Source organism: Palaemon carinicauda, unplaced genomic scaffold (assembly GCF_036898095.1).
Source record: "Palaemon carinicauda isolate YSFRI2023 unplaced genomic scaffold, ASM3689809v2 scaffold25, whole genome shotgun sequence".
NCBI classification, from domain to species: Eukaryota; Metazoa; Arthropoda; class Malacostraca; order Decapoda; family Palaemonidae; genus Palaemon; species Palaemon carinicauda.
In genome coordinates, this window is record NW_027170138.1 from 349891 (window position 1) to 371744 (window position 21854).

The window sequence follows — 21854 nt, forward strand, 5'->3', positions numbered from 1 at the left end:
AGACTGACAGTAGAAATACAGTATCCAAGGTTAATGTGAAGATACGTTTCCTATTACTGTCTCCAAAAAAAATACACTGTAATCTCAGTTCTGATACTTAGCGGTAACCAAAGCTACAACAAGAAATTGAATTCTACAAGAACTTCTCCTAAAAAGAGTAAGTTAAGTATTGCCACACGAAACCTCTCAACAGATACTATACACAGAACATTGCAAAGTTTACGCAATCCTGCTTTCGTCTTAACAATCCTGCATGCTCTCAGTGTCACTTATTTCAACCAAAACAATGGGTGTACTTTGGAATCCTTTACTATTAAGTTAAAGCCATTACAGTGTCATAAAATGAAATGAGTCTTGAATAAATGGTAAATTACTTTCACATCCTCATGGAAAAATTTCCCAAGTTCTGCACTTTACAAATGCTAAAGCTCAATGAATCTGCAGTATTTAGTACTCTTCCTTTTTGTATTGTGGCACCTTTCTCTTCAGCGTATGCAAGTTACTAACACTAACAGCCTCAATAAAATGGATGAGATAACAACTTTTAACAAATAATTTGGGTTATTTTGAATTTTGATTGCCAATCAACATCTCAGAATGAGTTATTGTCTCCTGTCTAGTGTAATTTTGCTCTGAATTTTTGCCTTATCTAGACAAACTTTTTCTCACATTCTCTACCATTCCTACAGGTTTTTATCTTGCTGCTTCCATGCTAAGTTTTCTATCCCACTATGCCTCAAATCTTCTCATGAAGTCCAAATCTTCTCAACCTGATTACTCCATCCGGAGAGGATCAACGTCCTCTCAGGCAAGAAAGAGCCGCAAGGCCTTCTCTTATGGAGGAACTCCTGCCCCAGAACAGGGAGCCGAAGGACTTATTTACCAATTTTCCAAATGGTTCAATATGCAGATAGCCTAAAGTTCTGTCTCGATACTAGCTATAATATAATCAACACTATATATATCCTTCTGTATTGTACCTGTCATTGGTTCCCTTCAGTCTCTTCTGACTTAGCTGTCTTATTGCTTACTTTACCTCATTCAATTCTAATTTTCTTAAGAGAAATCCCTGTGTAAGTCATATATGAGTGCAGTATAGCAACACTGTACAATGACATATCTTGATAACCTACTTTATAAATCATAAAACAGACAATTGTCTTTTCAGCTATTTGGATCCCTGTAAATTGCACAATAAAGTGACAGAATGGATCTGACTAATGATTACCAAATAAAACCAATCCCCATCATAACCTTATCAATCTGGTATCTACCTCAATCTTATTAAAAAAAAATTCTTTACCAACTCCTCTACTTCAAAAAATCTTAAGAGTGAGTTTATGTCTAATACGGTTATTTTCAATGGATTTCTGTTCATTATCAACTTCTTGTGTTATAAAAACTAACGGCATAAGAACAAAATAAACAGCTTCAACAGTTGCCATTTTATAACCTCAGCTTAAAGTATGGCCTTACGGGATTCCAAAGTACAGTATGTTTTATCCACAGGCAGAAACATCCAATAACTCAATCCCTCAAAGCATCCGACTATCACATTTGCCAATCTCAGTAAACTGGGCATGACAAAATCTCCAATGACGACTACCAAAGAAATGCAATATTGAAGATGATATTCTCTCCACATTGCATGTAGATTTGCAAATAAATCACCGATTTGAGATTAAAGCAAACTGGCTAAAATCAAACTTACAGGGAATGGGAACATTTTCTTGAAGGGTTTACAGCTTAGCTTTTTAATATTCCCTCACTACACATTAGCAATACAAAAGCATCCCCCATCTATCAAAATACCTCAAAACATGACACTGACGTCGGTATTTTAAGCTTTCGTGGTATTTCACAAGACGATAATGTCTACATTGTTTCCAGGAACAAAAACCAATTACCTTCAAAACAATGAGTCTACTCAGAATTAACATGCCAATATGCTTCAACTTTTTATACAGTTTGCAGGAAATTCCAATACATGTCCAGATGAAAATTCATATAATGAAAAAGTTGTTGCATCATCTCAGGGTGAAATGATACGACCAAGATGCTTGTTCACTTTCCCTCACTCAATTACCCATAAAGGAAGATCACACATGGTGAGAATAAGACATGTACAGGGTGATACCGGACTCCTTTCTTGGAAGTTTTTAAAATACCTAGATATAAAGGAAAATGTACCCAAACTCTTCTATGTCCTTCGTGGGAAACGTTACACCTATAAATAACAAAAGTCCTAGAATTAATAACTCTTAAATTCACATTCTTTGCTTTTCATTTCTTCAGATGTAATTGTATAAAAAGATTATTTAACCGTTATGTTTTCACCTAAAAGTAATGCTACATTCCAAAATTCTTACATGTAATTGAGCACACACCAAGTGTTATGTTCAGATCTAATTAACAAAGACATTTCTCACAAAAAGTAGAAAAATATTCCCTTGTAATCCACCATTTACTTATACATACAGGGCTAATTGCCTGACAAATAAAGTCCTATTTAAAACAAATTTATATTTTGGCAATTTGGCATCTGAATAGCAGAATATTTAAAACTTATCCAAGCATTTCCACTCTAAAAGTCATGCAAAAGGCCTACGGCTAATTCCTTTGCTTTCTGAAGACTATTTTCATAAAGCTGGACTTTCAATCCATTTTATACATACACTATAGGAATCAGGTTATACAACAAAACTGTAATCAACCTTAGCAGACATCTGGTAAGGAAGAAGCCTTCAATTCTATGGTAAAGTAATCCAAATACTGTACTTATGTTATAAATAATTTCAATCCACTGTATTCTTTTCATTCATCACAATGTAAGTAGGCAATTAATTTGAATGATCTAACTTCCTAGACAGGAATACAAAACAGCATTGCCAAAGATGGTCTATCATCACTGAATAGTTACAAAAATCTATTTCCTCTTATTGAACCAGTCATAATTTCAAAATGCAATTTTAACTTTACATTAGTGAAATGGAACTTGAAAAATAGGAGTCGGGGAAATTACAATTGTGACACCTAATTTTCCTCAAGTCCTCCCAAGTTCAAGATTACCTTTTGTTGTGACATTTAAAAAACACCTTTAAGAACTATAATTCATCTAAGTTAAACTTTATACAAAGGATAAAATCAGCAGCGTAATCTCAAGCTATAACTTTCTCTACATTCTTATCAATTTCAACCGAGATAACCCATTTCAGCAAATAAAAACCAACTGGAAGATGACAAAGTGAAAGAATGCTCCCAGTAACCAAAGAGTTGTCAAATAAATTATTTCCTTTTCAAGAGAAAACACGTACCATTGCCACGGGAGTAACTCTGGGACCGTTTGACGACTGCATGGCCTCTGGCAAGCAGGGAGGGAGCTCTTCAGTAGCACCAATGAAGTTCTAGTTCCGTAAGCTCAGCCCCTTAAGTGTGGGCCGAAGCCTTTATTTTTTTCTTTCCAATTCAATATCTACATCTGGAAGATAACTTTAACTTTAGATTCGATACAATGGCAAAGTCAGTTACATAAAGGATTTCCTTTTGACATAAGACTGGGATCGTGCTCAACCCAATGGTAAGACATTTGATTAATTCTCAAAATGAACTTATTAAAAAGTGACCTAAAATTATTATAATTCAGAACCTTACATCCTACGTTCATCTTACTAACATTCCCTTCATGGCTATAAAACTTGACTATCAGAAATATTTTCAGGCATGTTTACTCTGAACTAAGAATATAAATGCCATATTGTACAGCTACCTATATAATCTTCACCTAACTCATCATTACTATCACATTTGTATGCAGGTACGATCTGTGACAGCCGGTGAAAAGGGTCCTTCTTTACACTTTTCTAATATAAACCTTCCAAATATACTAGAGAAAGATAAAAGCATGGAATGCAGAGGTTACAACCCTCGCGCGAACATCTTGTTGGTGTCGTGTATTTAACAAGGGCGTGTGTAAACCACTATTCACAGGCTGTCTTCCATTTAGATAATCCCTTCATCAAAGGGGAGGGCCGTGACAGGCCCTAGAGAATACAGTTGGACTACTCCACCGACACCCACCACTCCTCTCCCCAGAAATAGATTTTTCCTTCGTCAAAATCCCTTTAATACATATAACAAAAATTACCTAAGACTTTACTATTAACTTTCTTCATTTAATACAAAACTGAGAAATATTTTCCTGGCTAACTTGTGGGAATATCAAAACAGAATAAAAAAAATGACATCAGATTTCCCCTTTAAGTAGTTACTCATGAAAAGATTTGTCTTCATCCATTTTCTCAATATATATTCTTTTGAGTCTATATAGTCCTGCTATTTTCATATCTATTCATATTTTAGTTACTGCTTCTCATTCTTTCCCATCACAGACATATCCATCCATCCATATACCAAGGCACTTCCCCCAATTTTGGGGGGTAGCCGACACCAACAATGAAACAAAACAAAAAGGGGACCTCTACTCTCTATGTTCGTTCAGCCTAATCAGGGACTCAACCGAGTTCAGCTGGTACTGCTAGGGTGCCACAGCCCAACCTCCCACATTTCCACCACAGATGAAGCTTCATAATGCTGACTCCCCTACAACAAATAATTCTCAATCTAAACTAAATGTGGAAAACCAGTCTTATATCAAAAGAAATTACAGATGTCAGATATCAAAACATAATTAAGTGACTTTAGATAAAAGTTCTCATTAAATTAACCCTTTTACCCCTAAGCTATTTGGAACTTTCCAACCCTTAACCCCCAGCCATTTTCTTTTTCAAGCACATTTTGCAATATATTTCTTTCAAATTGCTCTAACAGCCTTAATTTTCACCATAGAGAGGTCAGGTTGGTCTCATTCTTTTGGAAAATGCCAGAAGTTTCTCATAAAGTTATCAAAAATATGTAAAAAAAAATGTAAATAGCAGTTTTTTGCAAGGACGTACCGGTACATCCTTGGGGGTAAAGGGATGAGTTTTGTGAAACGTACCAGTACGTCCATTGGGGTAAAAGGGCTGGCAAAAATAAAACTTAAGCCACGAAACCTTTTGAATTGTACAATAATATAAATAAACCACTAGAAACCCACACTGCAGCAATGACCAAATTCTTTACTGTAGGAGGCTTTTAAGCATATCATATTCATAATAATTAAATCCTTTTTAAATCTGAAGGTTCACAGCATAAATTACGGCAACTAATTAAGTATGAAATTTCCTAAAAAGGTCTTTCACCTTATCTTAATCCTAAAACTCCTTGATAAACATATTTTCCAAACCCTAAACACTATTACTAAATAAACAAATTTGATTGAATGATTTAGATAAGAAATGCTTTTGCTAAATAAATCAATACACTAAAGCTACTGCATTACTGAAGCCTTTTTCTATCTGAAACGGAGCAAGAGATTCGTAAAGTAACAATCGTACAATGACAGATACTGATTTCCACAAAAATATCCTGAAAGTTTAATCAAAAGCAAATATAGAATCACCCTAAATATTCTATCATTTCATTGGACTAACATTTTGATGGGTGACAAAATATAAGGCACAAAACCTTTCAGTAACAAAATCTATGTATAAAAAAAGACCCAGTAGCACAGCCTATGCTTGAACAATCTAGCAAAAATCAAACAAATCTACACCCATCATTAAATTTTAGACTCATAAGTTAAAGCATGAAGACCAAAAGTCTTTTTATTGTTCATAAATGACATATCTGTTTTGACGTTGTTACTGTTTTTAGAATGATTTATTGTTAATTTAGGTGTCATCATTTATTTATTTCCTTATTTATTTCCTCACTGGGCTATTTTTCCCTATTGGAGCCCTTGGAATTAGAGCATCTTGCTTTTCCAACTAGGGTTGTAGCTTGGCTAGTAATAATAATTGGATTGAAAAAAAAAAATGGGAATTTCTGGTTCTCCTTGAAAATTGGGAGTTTGTTAACCTGTGAACTAACTACCATTTCCATATCTTTATCTTTTCACTAGCACTTCATCATGAGATTTTCTCTGCATAATCTAAAAAAAAAAATAAAAAAAAACTAATAAAACCAACTTCTTTTACCATGAACAAACACCTTTTTAAGACTACAAGAAAAACTAAAACTCATCCTTGCAACGATGAAAACACCCACTAAAATTTCTCTTTTCAACAGAATTCACAGATTTGGCCAATGCTGCAATGGGATACTACAGAACATCCTAAACATAAAAAATCCTATTACGATTATTAACAGGCAGAGCACATTTGCAGTACGTAACAAAGGAAAAATAATCTTATCAACTCCAAAAACTAGACAAGGAAGCTGTCAAACATTAAAAAAATTACTTTTTAAAGTAAAATAAATAATCTTTTCACTCCAAAAAATAGACAAGGAAACTGTCAAAAATTAAAAAAATTACTTTTGAAAGTAAAAAAAAAATTATCTTTTTCTCCAAAAAATACACGGAAGCTGTCAAACGTTAAAAAAAAATTACTTTAGAAAGTAAAAAAATAATCTTTTTACTCCTAAAAATAGACAAGGAAACTGTCAAACATTAAAAAAAATTACTTTTGAAAGTAAAAAATATATAAGAAAAGCTTTGAAAACAAAATAAGATTGAGCAAAACCATAGAACTTAACCACTAAAATGGAATTCAAACCCGTAATCAAAGTAGTTCAAATTAAAATTAGTTAATAGTGACACTTTTCAAACTTCCCTTTACAGAACTTGACTATTCACCTTATTCAACTATTTCCCTACTGATGACTGACTAATAAATAGCCTAGATATTTGACTAAGCATTCTGGTTAAGACACTAAAATAAATATACCCTGCATAAAATTATTGATTTCATTCAGATCCATCTTTCTAGCTAGAAAAATTCTTGTTAACTTTCAAACATACAAATACAAGTTTAAAATAGAATCTTTGCAACATTGATCAACAGCTTTGAAAAGCAAAGTGTTCAGCCTGCTAATAATAAAAAAGCTAAACATAATATACAGTGGACATTAAATGTACAGAAAATGCCAACGAGCTTTTTAAAACGGTCTAAAGAAATCGAATACAGAAGAGGTATCCACGAAAACCAGGCCCCAAGGGATAACAAACCCTTGAACATACTGTGCCAATTTGATTTTGATTAACTGAGCTTTAGGAGTAAACCAATGATAATGAGAAGTCAATAAAAGATGGCTTAATAGAAATTCTATGAGTCTATACAAAGCTTGAAATACCCAGTTTATAGATTCTTCTTTATAGAGAACCTGATGTCAAAAAAGCATGTTTGTAATAGGAAAAAAAAATAAAGTTGGCTCACTGCACTAGAATCTAGAGGCTAAATTTTTACTTTTGAAATACTGATTGTCATTTAAAAAAGACATAAACAGTATTTTAAACAAGAAATAAGCAAGAAATAAACTAATAAACTTATTGGTATTCTTTACGCTCAGCTAGCAAAGTGAAAACGAATATATGAAATCTGTGAAGGACAATGCTTTCAACAAGCTTATTTTCTTATATCGTAACTCATTCTTTAATACAAAATATTTTAAAAGCTTTCCTTCTTGTGCTATTATACAAGGGCTATATCATTAGTTATTTCAATAAAGCTGATTCTGCAAAATTCTTCAAGAGTGTTTCTTCAAGGCTAACGTGAGTCTTATAAAATTGGCTAGCTTTTTTGAAAGACAAAACTACTCGAGAAAAAAAGGGGACTAACACTATACCTGAAGCTGGAAGCTTAAGATGATCATGTACTGTATGTAATTCTTTACAGCTAACTTGAGATATAAGTAAACGATTCACTAACCATTCAAAAATTAAAATAGAAAGCTTGATTATAAAGCAAAATATAACAAATATAGCTGAAAAGCTCCAAGAAGTAATAAGAAACTAACCCTTACTTTATAGGAACAGCAAAACTGACAGAATTAAATTAAACTATTCCTAACTTACTGATCATAAAAAGTAAAATTTCACGGCATTCTGATTAATTTTTCAATAACGGCTCAAAGAATAATTGTCTGTATCTATCCCGAATACAGAAAGAATCAAGTTAAACTATTCCTAACTTACTGATCATAAAAAGTAAAATTTCACGGCATTCCGATTTATTTTTCAATAACAGCTCAAAGAGTAATTGTCTCAAATTGAATCAAAACTTGTTGTCGACAGCTACATAATTACAACAAATTTGATACTAACGAATCTACGCTGTATAATTTTCATTGACGTATCAATAGGAATAATCATAATTCCAAACATTGTATTCACATGTTAAACTACTTTATCCCTTGAAATCTATAAGAAGTTTTAAGCTCGCTGGCATCTCTTAACCTTTAGAACATAATTTCTCACCAAGCAATATTGTCACAAAATACAAATAATACGAAACAAGAACCTTACAAAATTCTACAAATTTTTTCATATATTACACAAATTCTCCCATTCAAATCTTTCACAACACATTCTACCACAAATACTAATTAGAGTATTCCAACACCAAAGAGTTGCTTTCCTCTTATATTTTTGCTATTCAATGGGACCTAAAATACTTTCATCCATATTCACCTGATCTTTTTCTATCAAAGTTGAAAATTTTTCTATTAAGAAAAAAAATTGTGAAACTAGATACTAAATACGCATCAAACCCATTGAAAAATAAACCAAAGTTTCTTAAAAGTTAAAATCATTTGGGAGGAGAAAACTCTACACAAAATAGTATTTTGAAGATAACTAACTGGGATTGACATTATAAAATCAAGTATGTACTGTATGTGTCTCTGGAAATGTGAAAAGAAAAAGAAAACATTTTTAAAACTCTATGATAGTCCAACTAAACCTTGAACTTAAAAAATCTACTGAAAACAAACTTTTTGTATATATGCTTTTCTGTTGACCAGGTTGATATGTTTAGTTCCATATTGTATATATGACTGATCTACTTTAAACGTTGTTACTGATCTTACAACATCAATTCTTTATTCATTAACCCTTTTACCCCCAGGCTATTTGGAAATTTCCAACCCTTAACCCCCATGGGGTTATTTTTTTCAAGCACATTTTGCAGTATATTTTCAAATTGCTCTAACAGCCTTAATTTTTGTCATAGAGAGGTCAGGTTGGTCTCATTCTCTTGGAAAATGCCTGAAGTTTCTCAAAAAATTATCAAAAATATGCAAAAAAAAAATTTTAATAGCAGTTTTTTGCAAGGACGTACCAGTACGTCCATGGGGGTAAATGGATGAGTTTTGTGAAACGTACCAGTACGTCCTTTGGGGGTAAAAGAGTTAATTATATCCAGCTCATTTCTCCCTCTTGGACTTGAGGCATTTTGCCAGGGTTGTAGCTTGCCTAGAAATAATAATGATATTGACAGAACAGTTTAGGTCACAGACTTAGATCTTTGGAAAGGAAGAATAACTCAATATTGAACATATAAATGCACCTATCCATCAATATGAATACCCAGTTCAGTTAATATACCCATTCAGTCATTGGTCATTAAGCTGCAAAAGACAATTTTCATGTAAGAATGTATAAATTCCTCAACATAATCATCGATCATCGGTGAAATAACTAACATTCAGACGATCATGCATCGATCATACACACACATGCAAATTACAGAATTAGTCATTATAATGTGGCAAAAAAACAATGGCGTTCCTTGTAAACGAGCAGTAATTTCCATCAAACAATTCTTCAGCGGTGTCGTCAATACTTTAACTTCATGCCGATGTCAATACTGTAATCTGAAAAAGAAAATTAAATATTCTAGCCATGTTTTTAAAAACATCTTAAAATAATAGATATGGGAAATTTTTGTAATCAGCGTCTCTATGAACCTCCCTGGATATTTATATTGCTTTATAAATATTTTTGTTATTGTTGCTGTATCAGATAAAGATGGCCAATTGAATCACATTCCGGGTAATAAAAGTAAGTGTTAGTCTTTACCCAAAGTAAATCCGTAATGAGCTACAAACTGAGCTTGCAAGCGAGCAGAAATGTACTGTCATCCGTAACATGATGCAATCACCAATACATAACCAACAATTAACCCTTTTACCCCTAGGCTTTTTGGAAATTTCCAACCATTAACCGCCAAGGGGTTATTTTTTCCCCAGCACATTTTGCTGTATATATTTTTTAAATTGCTCTAACAGCCTTAATTTTTGTCATAGAGAGGTCAGGTTGGTCTCATTCTCTTGGAAAATGCCTGAATTTTCTCAAAAAAATTATTAAAAATATGAAAAAAAAATTTTTATAGCATATTTTTGCAAGGACGTACCGGTACGTCCATGGGGGTAAAGGGATGAGTTTTGTGAAACGTACCAGTACGTCCTTTGGGGGTAAAAGGGTTAAAATTCTGTTTTTATAAATCTCTCAAGTTCCATTCAAAACTTTTATTTCATAAATGTATAAGCAATAGCATTACTGAACTTGTCTATCTTCAATAATATCTTGATCATTTACTAAGCCTATCTGTATAATTCATCTTCATAAAAAAGATTATCTAATTTTCTAAAGTTTATCTCGCTAGCTATTCCATCTTTAATTAACATGGAATCTATCGTGTGAGGCATTTTAAAGTCCGGAAATAATAACAACACTTAAAATAATAATAATTTTCTGGAACTAAGTAATACATTCCCCAATCAAAGGTAATACTGTACTACAAAGTCCATTACACTTCTCTGTATCTTGGATATGATATTTTTATATTAAAGTCATAATTATTTCAATAACATATGGCAATAATAAAAAAATAGTGTTTCATATCATAAAAAACATTTTCTTCAAATGTGTTTAGAAATAGGAATGAATGGCGAACAATTGTGACGCAGTTCCAATACTGTAGGCCCTACTGCTTCCTCCGGTGCCTTAGATGACCACGGAGATTGCAGTAGGGGATTCAGTGTTATGAAGCTTCATCTGTTGTGGATAACGGGGGAGGGTGGGCTGTGGCACCCTAGCAGTACCAGCCAAACTCTGTTGAGTCCCTTGTCAGGCTGGGAGGAACGTAGAGAGGAGAGGTCCCCTTTTTTGTTTCACTTGTTTGATGTCGGCTACCCCCCAAAATTGGGGGAAGTGCCTTGGTATATGTATGTATGTATATATGTATGTGTTTAGTCAATGTTAGTTAGGACGAAAACACAGGACAAGAATCATCAACCAATATATACCCAACAAAATTGGGATGAATACGAATAAGGCCTGAGCAAGCACTTCAGATGCCAATCTGAAGTGGGTCTGACCGAGAAGCTTGAATAACTGTGGGAGTTCCCTAATGGAAACAGACATTTTTAGGGTGAAATGAAGCAACTATGGCATACTTTTAACCCTTTTACCCCCAGGCTCTTTGGAAATTTCCAACCCTTAACCCGCAAGGGGTTAATTTTTCCCCAACACATTTTGCAGTATATTTTTTTTAAATTGCTCTAACAGCCTTAATTTTTGTCATAGAGAGGTCAGGTTGGTCTCATTCTCTTGGAAAATGCCTGAATTTTCTCAAAATATTATAAAAAATATGAAAAAAAAAAAATTTATAGCCTTTTTTTGCAAGGACGTACCGGTACGTCCATGGGGGTAAAAGGGTTAATAGAGGAGAAACTCCCTCCATCCTGCTACTTCGGTGTATCATATCCCAGAGATGGATTGGATAATCAGGTGGGCATCCCATGCCTCCCCGAGGCGTCTATGGACGACAGATTTCCCAAAGGTGAGGAGATCCCACGTTGAGGATCGTTATGCAGAGGAGATCCCACGTTGAGGATCGTTATGCAGAGGAGATCCCACGTTGAGGATCGTTATGCAGAGGAGATCCCACGTTGAAGATCGTTATGCAGAGGAGATCCCACGTTGAGGATCGTTATGCAGAGGAGATCCCACGTTGAGGATCGTTATGCAGAGGAGATCCCACGTTGAGGATCGTTATGCAGAGGAGATCCCACGTTGAGGATCGTTATGCAGAGGAGATCCCACGTTGAGGATCGTTATGCAGAGGAGATCCCACGTTGAGGATCGTTATGCAGCTACCAGGATAGATCATCCAGTGTGGTGAATTCTTGCAGATCACGAGTGATTATTATTTATTTTCATGGCAGAATCACTGTACAGTTTTCAATTCCCCATAGTTTCAGGTTTGTAGTTAGTACGTAGGCTAACAATTATCCAGATACTGTACTGGAAAAACAGTTATGGCATTCAAGCACTTACCCACGCTAGTCCATTTAGGTTTCCAACGGACACACGAGATGCTGAACTTAAGACGACTTTATTCAGACAAGTACAGGGCACTTACAAAATACTGATGGGGGCATTAGCATGTTGCAAATACACTCTAATTAGTTAAAAACAGTCGACAACTCCAAATAAGGTTGAACAATTTACAAGTCACACTCTTGTGGTTGCTTCTGTGAGCTCGTGACTCCAACTGACTTCCCAACTTGCAGCTCGAACCTCAACATATTTTTGTTTAAATTTAAAAGTGTTTGATTTTTAAAAAAATCACATTCAGAATCACTTCCATGAAATTGAATCGTAAAAAAATAAACAATTACAAATAAAATAAAAATAAAAAATTTCTTTTCCTCTTTAAAATTTTCATAATTTTATTTGTAATTTTAATTGAAACTACGAATTCTCTACATCCAGTATTCCTGTTCCCATGGAGCCAGAATAAAGGGAAGGCTAGTTGCTGGATAGTAATACCCTGCACTCCCATTCAGTGGTGGTATGCTCAGTCTGTAAGTTGTGAGAACAGATGTTTTTTCCCATTATGGGTCAACTCTCAACCTTCACAACTGGCACTAAACCAAGCACAAGAAATTTGTGTGAAAACACCTCCACCGAGTATCCAGACACTCGTTAACCCTTTTACCCCCAGGCTCTTTGGAAATTTCCAACCCTTAACCCCCAAGGGGTTATTTTTTCCCTAGCACATTTTGCAGTATATTTTCTTTAAATTGCTCTAACAGCCTTAATTTTTGTCATAGAGAGGTCGGGTTGGTCTCATTCTCTTGGAAAATGCCTGAATTTTATCAGAAAATTATTAAAAATATGAAAAAAAAAATTTAATAGCATTTTTTTGCAAGGACGTACCGGTACGTCCATGGGGATAAAGGGATGAGTTTTGTGAAACGTACCAGTACGTCCTTTGGGGGTAAAAGGGTTAATGTTATGTAAACCAATGTTTTTTCCCGCCATTAGACAACACTTAGAACTCACTCAAGAAGGGAGGTTTCTGAAACTACTGCAACCAGCAATGTCTCTCCAACGGGAGAGAAACGGTAAGGCGTAACTCCTGTTGATCGGACTTCCTGGACTACTTTTACTCGTTTTCCTTCAGAAGTTAAGGCGAATACTCAGCCAAGACGACACGGTAGAAGGGAGAACTTGAAGACCTTCTCTGGAATCGTGCAGGCTGATAATAACACACTCACAGGGGAGAGGCCACAACAGCACAATGACACCGAAAAGTATGTCCTTACTCTTCAGTGGCTTAAGTCAAAGCAAATGTTTTGCTACCTTGGGGGTGGCCTACTTGCCACCCGCCAATTACTACGGTAATACCTCGTTAAAAGTTTAACCGGCCATTTCCAGCCTTGCCGAAGTCGAACGTTTGTATTGTGTGTAGGAATAAAAAAGGGTTTATGAAGCACAAAATATTCAAAGCTTTTTGAAAACTAACAAAAGATTAGAAAACAGAAAAGGGAACACAGTGTTTGCTTACGGCTTGTTTAAGTCATATCCACACTACTTACCACGGCATATTCATCTGAATATGATTTTTGTTGTCCATTGGGATTTCCATTGGTAATCTCTTATAGAGTGGACAGCTGCTCGATTAAGGATGACAATTTGATCCCGCCATTATGTCAGTTGAACCAATTCCTCTTCTGTATCGATGACCATTCCCAGGTACTTGGCTCTCATCACAGGTACTGTGATTCAGGGCTGCTTGACAAAAAGGGACACTAGGCTAGAATGTTGTTTAAGCTCTTCCAACTGTTTCATCTCTTATCAGCCAGTCACGTTGTACTTTAAGGGCCTCAATAAACCTGGGCACCCACGCTGCCACTGGCACAAAGTTATTTTGGAAGGGAAAATGAGTGTGGAACAGCCATGGGCTGGTCATACCCTTTGCTATTCTTCCATCAGCTGAGATAACAGTGGCCATGAGTAGATTGAACTCAAGAGTTGGCAGAGTTGTACTTATCTTGGCATGAGAGAAAACCATCCTCATCTTGGGGCTTAGGATCAAAGACCGCTGCTCATCAACCTCGGCTTCCTGTTCACGGAAACTGTTATTCTTTGCTTGTAGAAATCTGGAATTAAAAAAAGAATAATTAACATATGCTCTGAATGCTCAAGTAAAGCAAGCTTTGAATTTTCCTTTCAAAACTAATTAATATTAGCTATTGATTACATTTGCAAGTTTAGACTTTTACCTAGCCCTCAGTTCGTCTTATCTAAGCTATGCAAACTAGTTTTGAACAGATGAATAAAAAAACTAAAGAATTGAAAACAAGACCAAAAATTCAGGGGATATAATTTACAAACTCAGTATTAGTAACCCAAATATGAAAGAAAATTAATAACTACGCAATACTTTATTCCAACTGATACAAAAAAAGAAATATAAAATTTTTTTTAAAAAGTATTATGTATTTTTCCTAACCTGAGACCTGAGACCTTTAATGGAAACGTAGCATCAGCTAACACAACGTGTCTCCTAGATGATTGCACGAGTGCTAATATAGGACCTGAGATGTTGCCTGTTCTAACCCTCGTTGCTCAAACAAGCGTGTTAAGATCTCCTTCCGCAGGACGTAAGGGCCCAATTGACGGATGCCGACACACTTCCGATGAACGAACTCCTGTCGAAGGCTTAGAAGCTCCACAAGGCCTCCAAAACATCCCACCTCGGGGCATCATCAGTATCATCTTCGTTCTCCTCCTTCAGCTGCTCTTCCATAGACGCTTCAGCAAAGCCTCCTGACGACGAGGACGAGATCAACGCTCTGGCAAGGAGGAAACCACCACAACCGACACGTCCGAGCCCTAGGCCTAATCCAGCGTGGTGTTTCTACCATCGGCAGTTCGGCATCGACGGCAAGAAATGTGGGGCACCATGCAATTTCCCTAGAAGATGACACCAGAAGAAACCACCTACCACCATCGCAGCTGCAGGAAACCAAAGCAAGAATGGTTTCTATATCCTCGACACCGTCTCCAACCATAGACTCATGGTCGACACCGGTGCTATGCAGTCAACGTTCCTGCCGTCACAAGCCGACCTAGACCGTGGTCCCAGCAAAGACGCCCCCTCGCTCGTCACCGCCAACGGGTCTCCCATGCGGTGTTATGGGACTAGGGTCCTCAGGATATCTATCATGGGCCGTTCGTATTCCTGGCCCTTCGCCATCGCTGACGTCAGTCAGATTTCCTCGCTCCCCACGGACTACTCGTCGACGTTGCTGGGAAACGCCTAATCGACACAAGAACCTACCGGTCCCGCGCCCTAAGAGCCACCCCTGCCACAATGTCCGTATCTGCTGTTAAGACGCAGCCCTATGCCGACCTTCTGCAAGAATTTCCTGACGTTTTCAAGCCCGAGCTCTGCCAATCGCCGGGATCCCCCTCCAAGCACGGGATCTACCACCACATCACGACGACGGGACCTCCTACACACGCCAAATTCCACCGCCTCCCGCCCCAGAAGGTGAGGGACGCCAAACGCGCCTTTGAGGACATGGAACGCATGGGTATCTGTAAGAAAGCATCGAGCCCCTGGGCATCTCCCCTACATATGGTAAAGAAGCCTGACGGAACCTGGAGACCTTGCGGCGACTACAGGCGCCTCAACCTCATTACAACACCCGACCACTACCCTCTGCTCAACATGCAAGACCTGACGAATGCGTTTGCATGGCGCGAAATACTTCACCAAGATACACCTCCTCAAGTCTTACTTCCAGGTCCCCGTATTTCCAGAGGACATTCCGAAAACTGCCATTGTGACACCGTTCGGATCCTACACCTTCGCATACTCAACCTTCGGTCTACGCAATGCGGGGGCGACCTTCCAACGCCTAATGGATAGCATCCTGGGTGACCTACCATTCTGCGTCTGCTATGTCGACGACATCCTGACATTCTCAAAGACCAAGGAGGAACACCAGAGGCACGTCCGCGCCGTCCTCAAACGCTTGCAGGAGAATGGCCTGGTCGTACGTTTCGACAAATGCACGTTCGGCGCCAAAGGAGTGGACTTTCTCGGTCATCGCGTGTCCTTGAGTGGGGTAAAACCCATGACAACCAAGGTGGACGTCATCAGAAAGTTCCCGATACCTACGACCACCCGCCAACTTCAGGAGTTCCTGGGGATGGTCAATTACTACAGGCGCTTCATCCCCAACATCGCACAGACCCTGACACCCCTCGACGAAGTCCTGGAGGGAAAGGCGAAGAAACTTGAGTGGGGTTCCCCACAACAACACGCATTCACCCGGACAAAGGACGCCCTCGCAAACGCCACCACCCTGGCTTGCTTCGACGACAACGCCCCTCTGCGACTGACGACCGACGACCGACGCCAGCAACGTCGCCTGTGGGGCTGTGCTGGAACAGTTCGTCGATGGTTCTCCTCGACCACTGGCATTCTTCAGCAGAAAACTGAAACCCGCCGAAACAAGATACAGCACCTTCGACAGGGAGCTACTCGCCGTCTACCTCGCCATCCGCCACTTCAGGCACATCCTGGAGGGCACACCCTTCACCATCGCGACGGACCATCAACCCCTCGTACACGCCTTCACAAAATCGACAGACGCATGGTCCTCCCGACAACAACGTCATCTCGCAGCAATCGCCGAATTTGGGTGCACCATAAGCTACGTTCCCAGAGAGAAAAACCCAGTCGCAGACGCCCTTTCAAGGATTGAAATCGACGCAATCCACCTGAGAATTGACTACGCCAACCTCGCATCCGAGCAGCGCACCAACCTAGAGGCACAGAATCACCTGACGGGGCCATCTGTGCTCAAGATAACTGCAATTCCCCTCGGGCCGGCAGGAGTAACTATCCTCTGCGACACCAGCACCGGCCGCCCACGTCCCTGGATTCTGGCTTCCTGCAGAAGAAAAATATTCGACTTCATCCATGGACTTTCACACCCCTCGGGACGCACCACTGCTCGCCTCCTGTCTGAAAAGTTCATCTGGCCAGGGATCAAAAAGGACGCCCGGGAATGGGCGAAGACATGCATCAATTGCCAGACGAGCAAGATCGGCCATCACACCGAATCGGGGATAGGTGATTTTCCCCAACCGAAAAGACGTTTCGGTCACATCCACATCGACGTCGTGGGACCTTTGCCGCCCTCGGGATCTGCTCGCTACCTGCTGACAATCATCGATCGCTCCATGAGGTGGTTGGAAGCATTACCGATGACCGAAGCTACAACCCAAGCATGCGGAGAAGCCCTTTTGTCGAGCTGGGTGAGCAGATTTGACATTCCTGACGACATCACGACGGACAGAGGCTCCGCTTTCCTGTCAGAGATATGGCTCGCTCTGGCAAACCTGATGGGAACGACACTCCACCGCACCACAGCATACAACCCCGCAGCAAACGGCATAGTCGAACAAACTCGTCGCACCTTCAAGGCGTCCCTGATGGCGAGCTACACCGACGGAGAATGGAAATCATGACTTCCTTGGGTACTTCTCAGCCTTCGGACCGCCCCTCGCGCAGATGGCGAGCCATCACCCGCTGAAAAGGTTTACGGAGAGGCACTCGCAGTTCCCGGCGAATTCTTTCCCACATCACCCGACAACACGCAGCTGGAACATCTTAGGGACATCGCCAGGAAGTTCAGGCCATGTCTTGAAACTTACCAGGTCAGAATTAAGTATTTCAAGCCGAGAAACCTGGACGACTGTGGCTATGTTTTCGTCCGTGTCGACGCACATCGACAGCCGCTAACGAGGCCCCTACCAAGTAATAAAGAAAATGACGAAAGCCTTCCTTCTCGACGTGCATGGCCAAGAGGACTGGGTCTCAATAGACCGCGTGAAACCGGCGTTTCTCGAAGGAAGCGACACTGCCTCCGCGGGACCTGGCAGATCCAGAGTGCCACCTCAAAACAAGGCGCCCAATGAGAAGAAAAGCAACAAACGACGACGAGAGGTAGCGATCCATATGCCGACCGCTGACGCGCCCTTCGTTCAAGAACAAGAGGAACCCTCCGGCGCCCGAAACGATACGAAGACTAACCTCATCAGCCTTCTACGCCGCCTGATGTCTTGGGGGGGGAGTACTTGTAAGGACATCGCTCCCTCCGTTGTCCAGCATTCCCATCGAATTCTCCATTTCATTTAAATTACCCTTTCGCCCCACTGTGGCTAACTGTATATATTTGTTCCGCTCCCTCAGAGCTACAATTTCATGTATTTATCATTTCACTACATATTTCTATTGACTTGTATTTCAAGTATTTGTACGTGTGAAAAAACACATTTTGTGGCAGTTGGTTCAAGCCAGATTGGCGCCAGCGTGCATGCTACATTGCCATCCGCACCTTGTATTATATTCTCGCACCTGTTTGAATAAACTGTCAGTTGTTGTTGGTGATAGCTCATCTCACTGTCCTTACAGGGTCTATTTTGCACCAAGAAATACTCTATTGTTTATTATTGATGCCACTTTGCCTATATATCTCCTTCATGCACTTTACATCCAAAAGAAACAGACTTAAGAAGTTCTTTCATTTTGTAAATAATTTACTTACCATGATGTGTAAAAGTAATTTTCATTACCACGGCTACTGTGTAACAATATACGAGTCAAAACAAACTTACAGTACTTTATTGACAGTCCGCCCGTCAGGTAACCCATCGTAAATGTTCAGAATGTTTGTTTTTTTCATTGATACCTCAGATCAAATAAACTATTATGACCAAGCTGACACAAGTAGTGCTCAAAAACAGTATACTGTCCGTACAAACGAAGTAAGTTTATAAGAAGCAATACTGTACAGTATTTACTAAAACCTATTCTTAACTTTGATAGTAATGAAAGGATTTATGCCTGCTGTTGTTGCTTTATAAAAAGCATTACTGTATGAGAAAACAGTAGCAATAGAGCACATTTTGCTATGAAGAAAAAGGCTAGGATTGTTAAGAATTTCTTTCAATTCTTCAATTTGAAATATGTACTGCAGCCATCAAACAAAACTTTACACTGAGTATCATAAAACCATGCAATATTATTGATGAGGTTTCAATTTCATACCATAGGCCTGTAGTTGAATAATACTGCCACAGCATATTAAACATGTAAAAATCTTCAGGTGCGAATGCCAGTAGCCAGACACTTACCTTACCTGGCTAATAGAATTGACTGTCATATTCCCAGTACACAATACTGTACTGCAAAAGGTCTGGCTACTATTCCCCACATCTACCTTTAGATATAACCTTCATCATTGATCTAACACATCTTCAATTCTATACTTTTATAAGTTACTAAAACAATCTTTACATGTGAACAACTGAAATCTCATGGTAAACTTCTAACCCAACCTAGGGGAGCAACACCACTTGCCTAACCTGACTAGGATGGGTGCCCCATTCTTACACATTGTTCATTAAACTCTGCACAGTGAAGTTAGACCAATGTTCTTAGTTCTATGATAATCTTTGATAGCGTCTCCTTTCATATATAGATTGGCTGGTGACAATTACAGCATAGTTTATTGCTACGTAAACAGATAACAGGTGGTAACAACTCCCTAAGTAACTCTTTCTTACCTACGCTACACATAATAAGCATAAATGGTCAGTTATATTAAGACAAAATTTAAAATAGGTAAAAAAATATTCAAACATAGCCCACCACGTACATTAGTAACCGTGACTAATACGCTTATGTGCGATGTGAAATTCGGGATATAGGACCTGGCATTGGGGCCAAGGGAAGTTATTTGGTGGTAACATCTCACATCAGTTTACCCAAGCACCTTTTTTAGATAGTTTGTGGTGTATGTATGATGGCCACAAGCCACTTAACTCCCTTATTTTCAACCTTAACACAAACTCGTATCGAATAAAAACTGTTCAGAATTTTTTAAATACCGCAAGTAAGTAATTACCAGATAAATAGAATGAGCTCTGTACCCACACGCACTTTTTCGCTCCAGTAGTTCCTAGAACATTTTGATCAATTCAGCAGGGTGGGGTAACTTAAAACGACCCAATCAGACCCCACTTGACGGAAAATTGCCAAAGGGTTTTTTCTTACAGGTAGTAGGTTGGCCAGGGCACCAGCCACCCGTTAAGATACTACCGCTAGAGAGTTATGGGGTCCTTTGACTGGCCGGACAGTACTACATTGGATCCTTCTCTCTGGTTACGGTTCATTTCCCCTTTTGTCTACACACACACACAGACCGAATACAGTATTCTGGCCTATTCTTTAGACATTCTCCGCTGTCCTCATACACCTGACAACACTGAGATTATTGGGTCTCATGGCTTCATTGGTTATAACATCCCTTACAATTCCTATTAACAATATATCCTACGTTATTATGCATGTAATTTTATCAATAAAACCGATAGGTTAACTATAAAATAAGTTAAATATCTCTTACCGAGTTACCGTAACTTTTTTCACTTTTCATATTCAAAACGTGACTTTGTTTACATTATTAAAGAAGCTTTGCACTTGTGCGGTTCTACTTCTTCTTGAGTGGCCGCAAACTTATTTTGCGGAGTGAGCAGTTATTCTTTACTTTTAATATATTTCTTCCTTAGATAAGATATTTCACATTATTTTCTTATTTCCCTCTTCATATGGCTGTTAAAATTCTTTTATCTTTCTTTATAAATGACCAAGTTAAGGTTTATGAATGGTAATGTTAGAAGAGATACGTGAGCTTAACACTTTTAGGAAGAAGTCATAGCAATAAAGACAAAATTGCTTATAATAAAACTAAAAGAAAATTATAGAAATAGGAATGAAAATTATACGCTTTGTGGGTTGTGCAGTGAAGCATGTGATACGACAGAGCATTTATTTATCTGTAAAGAACTAAGAAAATTTAGATGCAATACCACAGAATTCAGAAAATTTTGAAGCAGTAGCATAGAATTAAAGAATTTGGCATTAAAAAAACTGATATATTGCCCAATATCTTATTATCATTACCATTATTACTTGCCAAACTACAACCCTATTTGAAAAAAGCAGAATGCTATAAGCCCGAGGGCTCCAATAGGGAAAATATCCCAGTGAGGAGAGGAAATAAGGAAACTACACGAAAAGTAATTGAAAATTAAAATGAAATAGTTTAAGAACCGTAACAGCATGAGAATAGATATTTCATATATAAGCTATAAAAGCTTTTTAAAAAACTAGAGGAAGAGAAACGAGATAGAATGGTGTACCCTCAAGCAAGAGAACTCTACCCAAAAGACAGCGAAAGACCATGGTACAGAGGCTAAGGTACCGTCCAAGACCAAAGAACAATGGTTTGATTTTCTGGAATGTCCTTCTCCTAGAAGAGCTTCTATGGAAGTACACAAGTTGTACTCTCTTTGTAAGGGGTGACTAATGACAGTGAACTTTCTGCAGAGTAAAGCTCTTTGCACCTATACATCTAATACTCTGGTCAAAGTCATGGTTCCTGATTCCTAATTGCTCACTTTGCAAAATAAGTTTGACAGGAGCAAAGCCTCTAAACTTATATTCAGTAATCCAATTGAGATATTTTCCTGTAAAGTAAGCAAATCTTAGTAAAGATCTTTAAGCTTATCCTAATGTACCTTGAAATCAGCTGGGATA

General features: G+C 38.3%; 1 long non-coding RNA gene across 1 annotated transcript; it reads right to left on the reverse strand.

Annotated features, from left to right (window-relative positions):
• Positions 1–5298: 5298 nt before the first annotated feature.
• LOC137636199 (uncharacterized) lies at positions 5299–20705 on the reverse strand. Its single transcript, XR_011042982.1, has 3 exons — positions 20662–20705; positions 13768–14331; positions 5299–9753 (listed from the first exon to the last, which is right to left on the reverse strand). It is a non-coding gene; the product is annotated as an uncharacterized lncRNA (long non-coding RNA).
• Between the last annotated feature and the right edge of the window lie 1149 nt (positions 20706–21854).